This window comes from Chelonoidis abingdonii, chromosome 2, assembly GCF_003597395.2.
Source record: "Chelonoidis abingdonii isolate Lonesome George chromosome 2, CheloAbing_2.0, whole genome shotgun sequence".
NCBI lineage: Eukaryota > Metazoa > Chordata > Testudines > Testudinidae > Chelonoidis > Chelonoidis abingdonii.
The window spans coordinates 82,477,706-82,491,672 of record NC_133770.1 but is presented as its reverse complement, the minus strand read 5'-3'; the positions used below and the strand labels follow the sequence as shown (position 1 = coordinate 82,491,672).

Below are 13,967 nucleotides of genomic sequence, written 5' to 3'. Positions count from 1 at the left end.
AAGGAGAATCTGGCTCAAAGATTTTGCTGTGAGGGCAGCTTTTTATACAGCACATTTGACTGGATGCCCTGTAGATTTGTAAGCCACGGCTGTCCTAAGTAAGCATTCCACTTTGAGGGTAATATTTACATCATCAGATAAACTAAGCAGGGTGCAATCAACACCAATGAACTGGAAAGAAAAAGGCTATTATTTAGTATAAAAAGTCTGAGGAGAACTGGTAGTTTGAATCTTTTTTTCTCTATATTATTTCTCCTGCATTTCCTGTCAATGTTCTTCAACTGATTGTTAATCTTAATCCCAAAGCAAATAGTGCTGGTTTCTTGTCATATTTACAGGATGAAACACTGCGCACTGGATAACAGTTTTACTGTGAGCAGCTCTGTCTTCCCCCCATTTGGTGGGGCTGAAATTTCATTTATTGCCCCCTCCCTTTTTTTTTGTTACTATTTTAACCCTGAACAATGATGATGCTAATAATACTCTTGTACAAGGGATCATCTCGTGCTTTAGGCAGATCACTTTCCGAATCACTTTCTTCATAAATTCAGTGGGGTTGATGCCTTCACTCTCAGCTGGGATTCCACATACTCTTAAACAGCACAAGCCTGAATTCAGTATTCAGATAACTCTCCCTGGAAGTACGGCCTTTCATATTGCTTTTTAGACTTTTTGAGATTTTAAATATCTGTTCCTCTTGTCTCTGTGTAATTTCTTTTGATATACTGAGCCCACACTTTGTCTTCTATTAGTTCTTCTGATGTTCGTCTCTCATTTAGAGTTAGCTAATTCTACCTGATTGATCAATAGTCACGGCAAACTGGCTCACCCAGGGTCTCTCCTCCCCAGAGGCTGAAAAACTAAAACTCACTGCATGGCCTGGACCATAGAAAGGTACAGATTAAAGAAGCTGGTTTTATTTTGATCCTTTGGGATACAGGACTGAAGGTACCTCAGTACCAGGGTTCCAGCTTTCTGTAGAATGCTGCTAATTAGTTTACAGCAAATGCCCTGGATTGAAATATGCATTCCACCCTCACAGAGTGTTTTCAAGGTTTCACAAAACACTTTGGAAGTTCAATAACTTATTGCAAATGTAATAGCCTGAAGAAAATTTCAAATTGTATCTCATCTGAGAGGATAAGTGATTGCTCTCACATTTTTGTTTAAAATTCAACAGTTCTCCCACAGTAGTACCTGTGAGAGTAGGAACAGGAAATAAGTTTGGTATCTCACACATTACTGTGTGGTAACTGTGGAGTTTTTAAATTAAAATCCACTTCTCATTTTTCTTGTCATCTGTAGTGCTTTAGCATTCTCTTTCTCCCTTAAAACCGATCAAATGCTGCTGTGTTTCACTGGGGTGAATCCATTCACACTGCTAGCTTCAAGAATAGGATTTGGACCACAGAGGTTATATCAACAGCCCATGCAAATACTTCCCCATTGGATGTAAAAGGAGAGAAAAGCTTTAGAAGACAAAGCAAGTCATAGAAGGTTTTCTCAGTCTTATCTGTGAACTGTTTTTTAATTTCAGAATGGCTGGTTTTCACTGAATTAAATTCTATTTTCCTGAATGTGCTGCGAAGTGCTCACTTCATAGCTTATCATTTTCTTGTTTAAGAAATCATGAAGTAACAGCTGGATCACACTCAGACCCAGTTTTTGTATGTTACAAAAACTTCTACAATATTTTGATTTTTTATACAGCCGGTCTGAATTCCAGATGTCACCATAATATAATCACAGTGACAGATGGAGAAAATGATTGAATTCAAGTTCGCGTGCCAAGCAGCAGATTTATTTGAAAAGAAAGTAAATTACTAAAGCCAATTTCCAGAAAACAAATTTTGAATAACATTTCTTTTAAATGTCCCCCCCTCAACCCCAAAACCCTAAGATTCATGCTGTCTGTTCCTGGAAACACACTGTATACTAGTATACATCCTCTCATCTGCCAATAATTTAAGGAGGCTGAAGTCTTCCCAGATGTGAAATGTGCGCTTCTGCAGATATTCTGTGCCTAACAGAACTGTCTAAGGACCATGTTTCCTGCTCAAGAAGGAAATATTTTTAATTCCTTGTATGCCACTTACAGTTAAAAAGAAATGTGAAATGTCAGGAAATTAAGGCCAGGTTGAAGCGATATGCTATCCCTTCAGGCAAGTAACTAACGTACAACAGTAACCTTATAGACAGACCACCAAACTCTGCTCATTGGAGCAAATCCTCTCCACAGCATCACTGAGCTAGGTGCTGGGGACTCCACAGTGAACAGTGAAATGAGATCAACAGGCAATATGGAGACCCTGTGATTTTGCCACAAGAACAGTACTTTGCTTGTACATGTAATATCAGAATATCCACATTCAGAAGGTCAAGCTATACCCTTCCTCACAAATACCTCTGTGAAACTTCAGTAGAGCAGTCCATCACAGACAGCATGGAGTCTAAGAGGGCTCATTTATGAAAAACTTAAATGGGTAGCTATTTACTTGCTTAAACATTCTCTTCTGAGTCCAAAGAAGTGGCAAAGTAGAAAACAATAGCAGGGTGTGTACTTGCAAGAAAGGTTTCTTCTTTCCTCTTCCCAACTATCTTTCTTTTGAAACCACAAATATTAAAATATTTTTACCTTGGGGAAATATGTTGGTGGAATGTTCTTAGAGCTGGGACAGGCTGTTGGCTACAAAACTCCATTTTGAATCACTGGAGGAGGCTGATTGGCCAGTAACTATTAAGGGGTGGGATTAAGGAACTATAAAGCCTGTGGGCAGAGGGACCCTGTTTGAGAAGGAGAGATTTCAGTGAGGCATCATGCCAATGTAGAGAGCTCTCACAGCACCTTCAGTTTCATATGCAGAATGCTAGTATCATGGTAAAGTATAGTCAATGCGAGTTTGACATAAATTCCAAATGCCTAAAAGAAACTCTACCCCCATTGGTCACACACAGTGTTTTGGGTAGTGGCTGGTTCTTATATGTGTTGTAGGCTTACTGGGGTTGCATGCTCTGGCTACTCCCTGGGCCTAGCCCACAGACCTGAATTTAAACTCCATTTGGGCTGGTTGTGCTCTTGCATCCCCTGCGGTCCCTTCTCAAATAAAAGGAGAGTAGGAAGCAGGATCAGGTTTTCCTCCTCTGGCCAACCAAGTCTCAGGGGAAAGAGGAGGAAGAAGAGACCAGATTCTCCTGCCTGTCCATCTCCAGCCAATCAGGGCTCTGGGCACAGGGCCAGCCTTCACTGCTGCTGATTTGTGGGGTGAGGCCTTCACAGCTGACTCAGTCTACGCAGACATCTGGCTCAGCTTAGGGGAGTTTCCTCCATTTTGGGAGCTCAGGCTTGCTTCAGCCCTGATGAACTTATTCCATGTCAGGGGTTTAATATAGCTCAGGAAGCCAATGGAACCTGGGACCATGGTGTAGCTCAGATTCCCACTCCAGCCTGAAAGTCTTGCTCTAGGTAAAGTGCTTACTCCAATCTTGAGTGGGTAAATAATCAGGATAGCAGTCAGAAGCCTTCCTGCCCTTAATGAGGGGATTTATAATGGGGGATGTATAATTCTGAAGTTTAAATGCTCATGCTTCCTAGGGGACCACAGACTGCAGTGAATGTCCTTCAGGCCTGATAATTGGGAATTACATATGGGGGTAAGTAGAGTTTATTTTTAAGAGTAAATTATTTGATTTTTTTTCTATGAAAAATAGTAACTCTGTATCATTCTGTAAGACTGCACTGCTACCCATGGAAAGGCTAAAACACTGATACATCAAAACTGTGGTGTGATGAGGTAAGATCCCAACACGACTAGCCTTGCAAGAGGGGATTGGGCCAGGTGGGCCCACTCAGCTAATTAGGCTGCAAACAGTGGAGCTTTTGGCTGGAGGCAGCTACCTACAGAGAGGCTCACCTGTGCAGGAACAGGTGGGGCAAGCTGGCTACAGACTGGTGTGACTAGGAAAGGCTTCAGGAAGGCAGGCAGTAGCAGTAGTTATTTTCTGGGAACAGGGAGGAGTGTTTGGGGGCTGCAGGGAAATAGTTACTCCCTGGGAGGAAGGAGTTGGTTAGTAGTTGGTATAACTAGAGAAAGAAAGGGAACTAAAGATTAGGAAGCAGTCCAGGGAAGGAGCAGGAAAGGAAGAAAGAGGAAACCCAGAACTGCTGAGATTAGGGTTCTTGGACTTTGGGTGACCAGACAGGAAATGTGAAAAATTGGGACAGGGGTAGGGGGGTAATAGGAGCCTATATAAGAAAAAGACCCAAAAATTGGGACTGTCCTTATAAAATTGGCACATCTGATCACCCTACCTGGACTGGAACCTGGAGTAGAGGGCAGGCCTGGGTTCCCCTGCTGGCCAATGGAGTAGTGGCACTGGGGCAGTGAATGGGAAAACTGCCTAGGGCTGCTGGTGGACTGAACTCCAGAAGGGGGAATACTGAGTGACTTAGCCAGCGTGCTAAGCTATAAAGAAGATGCTGCGGGTCCTGGAGCAAGAAGAGCTGCAGACCAGAGAGAGCGAGTGACCAGAAAGTGCCAGCCCAGCTGTGAGTGGAACACCCCAGGACATGTGGGATCAGTAATATTTTATTCTGTTTTCTGTGTGGTCTGAACTTTATTTTATGAGTTTGAAAATTATGTTTTATTTGGTACTGCGTCTGCACAGATGCAGATTGTTTAGTTTTAAAAGTTTCCTGTCATGAGTTGGTAATTTTGTTGTAGTAAACCTGTATGAGAAAATGTAGGAAATAATTACAACAAATGCTCCCCACATAGACTAGGGTTCTTTTCTTTTCTTCTTTTTTATATTTTTTGAAAAAATACAAAAGCTGGATTCTCACTGAAAGTTGCCCCCAACTTCCTATCAAATCCAAAGGTTTGATCAAGTGATATGTAATGGAAGGTTATTTCAACCTCTTGTCAAACAGATATGCTTTCACTTTGTGACTGTGAAAAACAGAATTACTTGGCTTCTCAACTGCACTAGGACCTGATAGGCAATGACAAGTTCTTCAGTTTTCAAGATGCTTGGAGTAGCCCTAAATAAATACATATTGTGAACCTAAAAATAAAAAATGTTGCTGGAAAGCAATTAATTTAGATAGGTGAAGATAAGAGGGCACCTCTTTCATTACAAATTAAGCACTAGTCACTTATAACTGAACTGCATTCCCTAAGCAGGAGGTTTGGATGCCATATCCTCGTGAAAAGAGAGAAAGGGGGTGAGGCACAGGTATTTTGCTTGGTGGTGTGGGCGCTGCCTATGAGGCACTATTTGACTTGTTTAAAGAGAGCTGATTAGGCTCCATAGAGAGTCTTTTTAATGACCACTAGAGCTGAAATCACTGATAATCATATCTAAGTGCTTAGACCTGCTGTGGGACAATGGTTCTGGGGACAAGACAGCCCAGCTTGCGCTAGCAGTCAGGTTCCCTCATTGAGAGCTGGAATCACTGAGAGCTAGTGTCACCAGACAGCAAATGTGAAACATCGGGACTGGCAATGGAGGGTAATAGGAGCCTATATAAGAAAAAGATCCCAAAATCAGGACAGTCCCTATAAAATTGGGACATCTGGTCACCCTACTGAGAGCTGGGTGGAACCCTGAGAGGCCGACTCGCAGAGGTAATAGTGGCAGGTGGCAACAGAAGGTTACAATGCAGGGCCACTGAGGACAGAGTGGTAGAGTGAACAGTGGCATGACAAACAGTGGTCAGAGCATTGGACTATGTTGTAGTGACTTCGCTACAGAATGCTAGATTTGTGACTGGGAAACTTATATAAATGTTTCTTAGTAGGCCAAGATTTTTAAAATGCATTATTTGCCAAGCTCATTCTCTCACATTACCGCTATCTCAAGAGGTCATTAACTTGGGGAGTTTCTTTACTAAACTTTTTTTATTACAATTATTTTTATGTAAGAACTGCCATATTGAGGCAGACCAATGGTCCATCTATCCCAGTTTCCTGTCTTCTGACAAAGAAGCAAAGAGTCCTATGGCACCTTATAGACTAACAGATGCATTCGACGAAGTGGTTATTCACCCTTGAAAGCTCATACTCCAAAACATCTGTTAGTCTATAAGGTGCCACAGGACTCTTTGCTTCTTTTACAGATCCAGACTAACACGGCTACCCCTCTGATACCTGTCTTCTGACAGTGATTATTCCAGGTGCTTCAGAGGGAATGAACAGAACAGGGAAGCATTTGAGTGATCCATTCTCTGTCATTCATTCCCAGCTACTGTTGAAACTACTTGGGTCATTAAACAATGTCATCCAGGCATCTGCTACAACAGTAGGAGATCTTTGTCCAGCAATAGAAGCTACCCATGAATCAATCAGAGATATCCATTGAAAATGTACTGGAAGAAGCAAACACTTCAGTCCAAAAGTTGACTAATGAAAGTACTTATATTGACTCCTTAAGTGAAGAGGACAAGAAGTGTTTGTTAATCCAGCTAAAAAAATGCAGACTTGATTTGTACAAATCTACAATAGCGATTTCTGGATTCTGCTCAGCCTCCACATAGCTTTCGCAGATGCCTGTCTTATAAAACACCTATAGTTGAGTGGAGTGAGACACTACCAGCAATAGGGCTGCTATATGATCAGGACAGAGCAGAGAACTTTGAACACAGAGTGGAATATCAGACGAATGAAGATTTTAACTTCAACTTCTTAATCATCACTAGGAGTTTGACCCAATCTTTTTGCTATGTTTCCTGGGATAAAAGAAGTAGGAATTCATCTCTTGCAACTCCCAGTCACAACAGCTACAGTTGAGCGTTATTTTTCTTCACTGCATAGAATTTTGAAAGAAGTCGCCTTCTGCCTGATCATGAGCATATCATGAAGAACTGGAAGTAACGGACACACAAGAAAACACCAAAGAGTATAAAATTACAAGAAATCAAGATGGATGTAGATGTTGTGCTTCATAGTAGGCTTGAATAGCCAACATTAATTTTGGTGATGATTTTAAAACGAGTTAAATCTAATAAAATGGTCGTGAAACATTTTTCAGTTTTTACTATGGTGCCATACAGCCCACCTTTGCCTTCCGTCTCAATCCTCGTCAGCCCTCACCTTCCCCTAAATATTCCAACACTTCCCCCCTCCATCCCTCCCAATTTCAATTCTTGGGGAAAACACTGATCCCACTTCTAATAGTGGAATTATATTGGTGTAACCAAGAGCATAATTTGCCTTGGGAAGGATAAACTTTAAGGAACAGGCAAAACCTGTTGAAAAGTGAGGTTTGAGACTTTAGTTGCGCTAAATAGGGCAAACAGCATGAAGTTTATAGTCATTCTGAAAAAACAACTCCACTCAAGTGCTCAATGTGCTTTAGGAGTCTAAACAGTTTGTTCTGTTCTGGATGACAGTTCATAAACTACCTTGTTCAAGCACATTTCATGTAGCTTTACGTCTTTCATCTTGGACTCTTATATGAATGCAGCCCTATTTAAAGGGCTTAGATAGTAGGCCTTATTGAGCCCCTGTACAGGAGATAAAGGATCACATTCTAAAATCAATGCAAATTGCATAGGGAGAATTTACTCTAAGTCTGATGTTCCTTCTCTCTCTCAAACTTCGGATTGTAGATTATAAACTAATTTTGTCTACCTCTAAGTTTCTAGTGATGATACACAAACAAGGCAAAATATTAGAGAAAAGGTTCTGAAGGGAGAGAGCTCTCTGCACCCTGACAAGTTATAAAAACAAAAATTAAACAGCATCTTACCCCAACAGAACTGAATTGCCTTCAAAACCCAAACCAAGATATTCCCCTCTCCCATACAGATTGAACCCACTTAAATAGATACACCTGACCTTGCAGCAAGCCCGGAAGACCAGCAGCTCAGGGCTATTTGAGGCTAAGTGGTGAAGCTTGTTTCAGAGCACAGGGCTCTGAAAGGAGATTGCTCTATCACCAGCCGCCTCACCTTTAAAGTGCTTGGAATATAGCTGAAGTGTCTCCTCTGTGCGCAACTGTGACCGTGTGGCATAATGAGAGGCTGTCTTCCAGATAGGAAGGTCTCAAACCATTGAGTGTTTTATAGGCCAACATTAACACCTTCAATTCAATCCTGAAAACAACAAGCAACCAGTGCCAGTCTTGAAGTCCAGTTTTGGTTCATTTTTTGATATGAGGCTCTCCTCTGATTTAGTGTAACATCCTTTAAAGCGATCAAAGTGGCAGCAGGACAGGAATCAACAGGGGACAGAGAAGGGATGTGTGACAAGGAAAATAATCACAAGCCATCAGATTGAAGGAAAATGTGTTTCCTGAATGTCAGGCACAGGCTTTCTGTTCATTAAACTAAGGCTATGTCTACATTGCCCTGCAGTATGAAGAGGGCTAAGTTAACATGAACTAGAAACCCTTTAGTTCATGCCCGCAGTGTCCACACAGGGGAGTTCCAGTGCAGCACTCTGGTGTGCACTGCTACTCACACCTACATAGTCCAAACTGGAAACAGTATAGACAAGCCAGGACCGTTGCCAGTCCACTTGTTTCTGACCACAGCATCTGTTTGATCTCCATAGCAAAATATTTAGTAATAATAGTTTTTCTAGTGAGACCTAACCTCCCCTATTCAAATGTGAACTCTCCTTGGCTATTTTTCATCTTCAGCCAGCCCACTATATCGGCAATTCACTTCAGTGCAGAGAGAAAGAGAGAGCACGAGATCTATGCACCACTCAAAATAGGGCTTAAATGATGCTTAGGCCTTGTGCATGGGTTGAATTTCACCCTCGGAGTAACATTTTGATGAGCAGGGTTCCTTTGTCATTAAAACTTCTGTCAAACTTGGGTTATGGAGCCAGATACTGAAACAAAGATCAGAAAACACACGTGGGTCAGTCAGCCTGACATGTTCTACCCCCTCAACTGTGCAGTGCTAGTCCCTCCATTCTGGCCTCATTAAAATTAATGGGATATGTATAATTTACTTCAAGGACTCCGTTATTTAGGGCTTGTCTACACTTACATTTTATAGCGCTCTAACTTGCTGGCTCAGGGGTGTGAAAAACCACACCCCCCTTTGCGCAGCAAGTCTGAGCACTTTAAAGCACTCGTGTAAACAGGCTCTGAGCACTGGGAGCCGTGCTCCCAGCACTCAGAGCTAATCCCTTTGTGGAGGTGAATTACTGGGAGAGCTGTCCCAGCCCTCGCGCACAACCACACTCACACTTCAAAGAGCTGCTGCCAGAGCGTTCCCACGGGAACGCTTTGAAGTTTCTAGTGTAGCCATGCCCTTAGTGACATGCTTCTTAATCCAGAAATATGTGACTTGTTTATGATTCCAGGTTTCTTTTTAATCCAGAACATTTAACTTGTTCTCTTTCGGTCAGTGGAGCCTGGTTACTGTGCTTTGATTCTAGCTGTAATTGTTCACTTCCAGAGAAAGGTGCTTCACACGTTCACTTGTCCTGAGCATAGTTAGATGAATATCTAAATTTGGATTCACATGACCACATTGGCATAGACCTGGTCTAAATACATTTTTGCACGGGTTAAACTAAAGATAAACTAAAGATAAACTTTTGTGGGTTTAAACCTCAAGAGTATTTACACAGGGGTGGGATTGGTTTACCTAAAGTGGCTTTTAAATAGTTTTTTTAAAACTGGGGTAACTTCTGCATTTAGACACGCCCACATATATGTCCCCAAACGTCACTTACCAAGGTTTCATATTTCAAATATGCTTCTTATTCCAGCATGAATTTTTAAGTTTACTTTATAAATCTTTCTCAGATGAGGCTAATATGCCTTTGCCCACAATGCCACTAGGGTCCTTGCAGAAGGAGCACTGCCTCCTTCATAAATATTTTCCAGATGCCTAACAGGCCAACTGGTACAGGATTTTAACATCTTGCCTACAGCAACTTTAAAGCCATAAGGCCCTGGCATTTCTCATAGCATGAGATGAACAGGGTACAACTGATGTGTGTACACAATCTGCTTGAGATATATCTTTAGAGCAGTCGTTCTTAACCTGCCTAATTTTTCCAAAAGAGTCTATACCTCCGTTTCAAATTTTAAGGGTCCACAAATGAAAAAAGTTTGAGAGCCACTGCTTTAGAGTATTAGGAGTGCCTGTTTATGCCACAACTATCCAAAGGAGTGCTAAGGATTTCTGGATCTAAAAGGATAATTGCTTTCTCCCAAGCAGAGCAGTATGGTTCTTATATATATACATAGAGGTACTAATTACAAAATCTGTCTTTCAGAGATAATGGTAGTTAGAAAAGTCAGCCATAGGAATGTCTAATATGGCCCTTCTGATGAATTGACATGGGAGACCAGGGTGCCTACATAATGATGGTAAGGCTGATTGTAGAACCTCAACCAACCATCCAGGAGATACTCTAACACAGCTGAGGTTGCCAGAAATCTGCATTATGGTAGCATCTAGAGGCCAAGCCCCCATTGTGCTAGGCTTTATACAAACATAAAGGCAATGCCTGCTCAAAAGAGCTTGCTGTTTTCTCCTCATACCAGAAATTAACATTTTGACCAGATCAAAGAATGAAGTTTTCCAGCTGAGTTTCGTCTGGGTACCAAAATGCCTCAGTTAGGCTAGCAGAGGACTCCTGCTGAACTACACTTCTTTTTCTGACATCCAGGCTGTTAACTATAGGTGGTTCAGAATCAAATGAATAAGGGCTTTCTGCTACAAAAAGTCTGGTCTCTTCTGGAATTGCAGTGGAGGCTTCTTGGTTGTCTAAGGCCTTGGCTACACTGGCGCTTTACAGCGCTGCAACTTTCTCGCTCAGGGGTGTGAAAAAACAGCGCTGTAAGCTAATCCCCACGGGAAGGTGGAGTACCTGCAGCGCTGGGAGAGCTCTTTCCCAGCACTGGCGCCGCGACCACACTCACACTTCAAAGCGCTCCCGCGGCAGTGCTTTGGAGTTTCGAGTGTAGCCAAGCCCTAAATTCAAGCATTTGCCTTCTGGACCAGTGGGGACATCAGCGCGCTCTCTCTCTCGCTGCCTCTTTACAAGATAGTTCAAGTAAAAGATAAGAGAAAGCATAGCAGTGAGGGCTGAGACATCTCTGCATTCTCAGCTACTAACTTCTCTAATGTATATGCAGATTAATTAATACATCTAAATTTGGTGGCATAGGGTATCTCTTTGGGAGGATTAACAATTCACAGGTATAAACACAGTTTATTTGTAGCCAGAGTTAGGGGTCATGGTTCTTGCCACAGGTCACATCAAGGCCCAGGAAAAAATTGCCTAAGAATGAATATTTTATACACCACTGCAAGGATTTAACCAGAATGTAAACCAGAGTGTTGTCACACTCAAAGCAAGGATCATACTGCTAGACAACAAACCACTGGCTTGCCACCAAGTAGTGTGCATGTGGTACTTATCCTGGCTATTTACAAGAGGGCAGTTATACTGTTAATAAATCCTGGTCTGGGGACCACTTAACCAAGAAGCGTACTGGAATAAATACCCTGATGGTGGGACTAGCCTGTTGGATGTGCTTGGGAACCTGAACGGACACCTGCCTGCTCCCCCTAATATCCATGTAAGTACTTTAGGAGACCTTGTACCACTCAGGGCCTTGCTCAGTAAAACAGGAGTCATTTTGAACAAGAGGAGTTTTCTCATTTACCTCCTTGTAATCCCACAATGGTGCAGCTGCATGAGGAATGGAGTTCTCACGTGCCTCTGTTCTGGGCATAGACTGCATGAAGTGCTGCTAATGTGGATACAGCCTATAGAGGTGGAAGGGTGGAGAGAGAGAAACTTCTTCTCACCTGTCAGACTAAGCCTCTTTTCTCTGGCAGAGTGGAGGGTCCATGGGCAGGACCCAGACTGGTACAATTCTCATTACCTTGCAGTCTGAGGCAGGGTTTCACAGGAGTAACAGGATTTCTGTGCGCCCGGGCAGGGCAGCAAGCCTGGCACAGAAAGAGACTCTGGGAGGAACAAAGGCCCAGGAAACACGCACTCTAAGGCAACGAGGAGTCTGGTGGCACCTTAAAGACTAACATTTATTTGGGCATAAGCTTTCGTGAGTAAAAAAGTGGGGGGTAAGTGGGTAAGAAGTGGGGTTTTTACACATGAAAGCTTATGCCCAAATAAATCTTGGTCTTTAAGGTGCCATTGGACCTCCTGTTGTTTTTGTGGATACAGACTAACACAGCTACCCATCTGATACTCTAAGGCAGGAAGGCAAAGGAGAAAGGGTTCAAAAATGAGAGCTGGGCAAATAACTGATTTTTGCAGTTCAGTGGAAATTTTAAAAAGATGTGTGGGTTGAAATTTTTCATGACTTGAACGTCTGCTTTGGGTCAGGATTCAAACGTGGGTCTCCCACTGCAGAGATGTGTGCCTTGACCACTGGGCTATGGGTGATAAGCAGGATGGTGGCGCTAGAGGGGGAAGTGGTGGTGATGCTCCTGCTCACCGTTTTATAAATGACCAAAACTATAGGTGTCCAATTTGTACAGTTGAGTCAACTGAAACTGCTTTTCGACAAACTATTCAAAAAAATTCACGTGCCTCTACTCAAAACTCTGTTGTTGCTTTTTAACACTGCCTGCTCCTGAACGGTATGAATTACTCCCTTGAGAAGAGACTGCCGCTTTTAGCTGTTTGGGACCCAGAGCTGCTGGAGTTCACAAGTTTTATCCATGAACAGGCAGGCTGTGAAGAGTTTTCACCTCCTTGGGAATCCTCAAGCCCTTAATTGAGTGTGTGTTCCCCGCCCCCCAGTGGAATTGCAGCTTCAAGGAGGCAGGAGAGTGTAATGCTATGTGCCTGTCCAACTCAAAGCCCAAGGCCCCAGCACAGCAAGGGTTACTGGCTTATGGCAGCATGTTACAGCTTGCCTTTGAGGCTCCTGAAAAACTGCTTGCAGGATAGGACTGCTGCTGTGGTGGAAGGCAGAGGGAGCGCCTTGAAAGGCAATGGACCAGAAGGTTAGGCCTTGGCTACACTGGCACTTTACAGCGCTGCAACTTAGGGTACGTCTACACTACGGGATTATTCCGATTTTACATAAACCGGTTTTGTAAAACAGATTGTATAAAGTCGAGTGCACACGGCCACACTAAGCGCATTAATTTGATGGTGTGCGTCCATGGTCCGAGGCTAGCGTCGATTTCTGGAGCATTGCACTGTGGGTAGCTATCCTGTAGCTATCCCATAGTTCCCGCAGTCTCCCCCGCCCCTTGGAATTCTGGGTTGAGAGCCCAGTGCCCGATGGGCAAAAATCATTGTCGCGGGTGGTTCTGGATACAGCCTCACCCCTCCCTTCGTGAAAGGAGCAGACAACCATTTCGTGCCTTTTTTCCTGGGTGAACTGTGCAAACACCATAGCACAGCAAGCATGGACCCTGCTCAGATCAATACCGCAATCATGAACGTTGTAAACACCTCGCGCATTCTCGTGCAGTCTATGCTGAACCGGGACCTGTAAAGCCAGGCGAGGAGGAGGCGGCGGCTACGGCAGCGTGGTGGTGACAAAGAGTGAGAGGACATGGACACAGAATTCTCTCAAACCACAGGCCCCTGTGCTTTGGAGATCCTGCTGGTAATGGGCCAGGTTCAGCCATTGACGCCGGATTTGGACCAGGAAACAAGCAGACTGTGGACGGCTATAGTTTGCAGTGTGGGACAATTCCATGGGCTCGAACTTTTGCAATGCTAAGGCAATTTCGATGGAACTTGTGGACTGCCTTCACCTGCCTGAAACGCCAGAATCACATAGATAAGAGAGCCCTTCCAGTGGCAAGCGCATGGGCAATAGCCCTCTGGAAGTTGCATACGCCAGACAGCTACTGTGTCAGTGGTTTGGAGGGCAATCTACGTGAGGGCTGCTGTGATGGAAAGTAGCAATAATCATTAACTGCTGACGAAGGTTGTGACTCTGGGAAGTGCAGGTCATGGTGGAATGGCTTTGCTAGGCAAATGGATTCCCTAACTTTATGAGGG

The 13,967-nt window shown here is 43.4% G+C and overlaps 1 pseudogene; it reads right to left on the bottom strand.

The window, feature by feature from the left end:
- LOC116821604 (collagen alpha-6(VI) chain-like) overlaps positions 1–7,123 on the bottom strand; it is a 32,713-nt pseudogene extending 25,590 nt beyond the window's left edge.
- Between the last annotated feature and the right edge of the window lie 6,844 nt (positions 7,124–13,967).